General features: G+C 41.1%; 1 protein-coding gene across 1 annotated transcript in view; it reads right to left on the reverse strand.

Annotated features, from left to right (window-relative positions):
• LOC101862023 (stAR-related lipid transfer protein 9) overlaps positions 1-2,963 on the reverse strand; it is a gene marked incomplete at its 3' end in the record, with an annotated part of 30,726 nt that overhangs the window by 12,913 nt on the left and 14,850 nt on the right.

Genomic DNA, 2,963 nt, shown 5'->3' on the forward strand with positions numbered 1-2,963 from the left:
ACACACACACACACATACACACACACTCACACACACACTTATAGAGAGAGACACAGAGACACAGAGACACACATACATACACACACACACACACACACACACACACACACACACACAGATAGAGAGAGAGAGAGAAAGAAAGAGAACATACATACATATGCACACACGCATACATGGACTGTGTGAAGAAGGCACGAGAGTTTTCACATTGTGCTTTGAAGATGAATGCAGATTGCCCCTCATAATAAAACGATATCCTAATAATATGTTACAGGGTCTGAAAAAGGCTTTTAATTATTTTTTTCTTTTGCATGCGGTAAAACATCACAAACAGCCTGTAGGTCACCATGAGCGCTTGAGATTTACTAACCAAAGGTAATGTTGCAGCTCATTTCAAAGCGTCACACACAAATCCGAAACACGATTTAATGTGCATATCTATTTCACAACAAATGCCTACGTAAGAGTATGCTGTCGCCTGCCTTTTAAAAGTTTCAGATCAGGGGAGTAGAAGTGGAAAAAAATCTACTTAAATAACGAAGTTATTTTTCTTCTCTTTTTTGTGTAAGTGCCGGAAAACAGTTCGTTTGCACGCGTTGTTCAAATGATCAGAATGCACGCCTTCAATGAGTCATAAGACTTTTAAACCAAAAAGATCACAAGCATCAATGGCAGGACTTCAAAATTATCCATATTCGGTTTGCAATAGTAATGACTCGACGCTATCGCGTACAGAAAGCATGGGTTTGATTCCTGAGTGGAAAGTACATGTATTTGTGTGTGGGTGTTTATTTTTCTTTGTTTATCTGTTTGTTTGTTTGGGTTCTTTTAAGTTTTTGGAGGGGGGATGGAGATTATGCACCCCGCTATGCCCGAGTTGGCCCTGAAAGTCAGGATCAGCTAAGTGATTTAATTTGTCTCAACAGAGGTGGGATACGGCGCGGGGGAGTAAAAATTTTACAATCATATGAAGATTCAAAATGAGTTCCTCGACACCCTTGTGATTTGCTCCTTCTTACCTATCAAACATCCATCGCCCTTATCTCTCCTCCTTATTTTTTTATGTTTGTTACTCTGTTGTATCATCTCTAATCGTCGGTACTCATAACACCTAATTGTGCTGTAAGTACGTAAAACTCTTACTAAAACTAAAAATGCCAAGCGCTCTATCTATTGAGCTCACGACTCCACTACAGGAAGGTGGACACACAGGGATCTCCAAGGCCACACGCCTAAACAAACTGAAGTAGGCTAATAGAACGTCCGGAATGTACTCAACTCCGACGGACTGGCGAGGTACCCCGACCACGCGGCGACCGAGGCCACTTTTGAGCCACTCAATCATTAATCACGTTATCGATTAGCTTTGATAGATTGGCAAAGGAGTCGTTTCTGTATTATCTCGTTCTCATTCATCAATACAAGGACACATGCACAAAAACGAAACACTTAAACTATAATAATAGAAGTGAGGGGGATCGAGAGGGTTTAACAGGAAAGCCAATTCCCCCGGTCTCAACTACTATAAATTATATGAACTTGGCTTACCGTTGATTTGAGCTCGTATGCACCTAGGTCTGTTTAAAATGGGTGATCGAACCCAGTAGTCATTCCAAACCATTTTTCATGGTATTAAGCATGTAAATATATCCAAAATAGGAAGGGGGGGGGGCGCAAAATAGGGGCCAGTTTCCAGGTTACAACCTGACAGGGGAACACAGAAAAACATTTTGGGTAGGACGGGAGCGAAGGGTGGTTCTGAAGGGGATAATTGGTTGCTTTTAAGCACAAGAGGGCTATCCCGAAAAATTCTGTTTTGAGAAAATCGAAGGTAAAGTTTTTGCCCCTTGTTCTGTTTCTTTAAAAGACAAGGAGAGTTTTCTCTATTACCAAACAAATACACACATCTATGAAACCAAACTTCTCCTGTAGGTGGGGTAATGCCCACTTTTGGTGTTGGTCAAGATTTCTGGAAACCCCCGAAATCTGGGTTAGCACGCTCGCTTTTAAAAGCGACCAATTAGTGTGAATAGAGGTTTCGTCGACTCTTGCCCTCTCGACGGTACCGAGACCATGAGCAATATTGTTAGTTCCTTTGATATTCAGTATTGCTTCTCTTAAGACTTCTCAGCATTAGAAAACACGACGTCAAAATCAGACTATATTTTTCTGGAATATTAAGTTTGACATTTCGCTAAATGACATCGCTGTACTCTCCAGGACACCTCTCCGTTAACTAGGTCACCTACATAAGAAATGGAGCCCCCGAAAACTGTAGGCTAAGTTCACCGTGGTTATGGCTTTTAGCTCATTGACATTATATGAGCCGATAGTACATACACACAAAACAGTCTTAGTCCGTACGTGCATTCGCCAACTCGATTCATTGTATGTGATGTTTAAGACTCAGTGCCAAATAGTTTCTTTTCTTCTTTCTTCTTGATATTTTTCTTCTTTTTTCTTAGGGGGTGGGGGTAGCAAAGAGACACAGTGCCATTGTTCCCAATACAAGAGCTGTGTGTTATCTAGAAGCAATCGCCAGTCTGTGCCGTGATAATATAATGATCGTAATGGCTTAAACGCCAACTAAATCATAAACAAGAGCCCAGTTTATAACAAGTCTGCATAGATTATAAGTACTCTAGGGCAGCCAATATTTTTACGCATAAAAGGAAGCTTAAAGTGCCTTATGAATGCGCCGAACAGGTAGGCATAAAGGAGAGAGGGTCGTGTAGTTGGTTACACTGAGATCATTAGGGAGAACCCGTGTTTGGTCCACTTTAGAATCACGCCCTATAACAATATCGATACTTCCAACAATATTATATACTCTGATTACAGCAAGATAGTATCCTGTAAACAGAATGGCATTTAATTTATTATTGGAAGTATCATCTTCTGTGATATAGGGGGGTGATCATTAACGGGAGGACCAGTGTATCAAAGGGAGAAGGTGGGGGGGG

The sequence above is a fragment of the Aplysia californica genome, unplaced genomic scaffold, assembly GCF_000002075.1.
Source record: "Aplysia californica isolate F4 #8 unplaced genomic scaffold, AplCal3.0 scaffold00102, whole genome shotgun sequence".
In the NCBI taxonomy this organism is placed as follows: Eukaryota; Metazoa; Mollusca; class Gastropoda; order Aplysiida; family Aplysiidae; genus Aplysia; species Aplysia californica.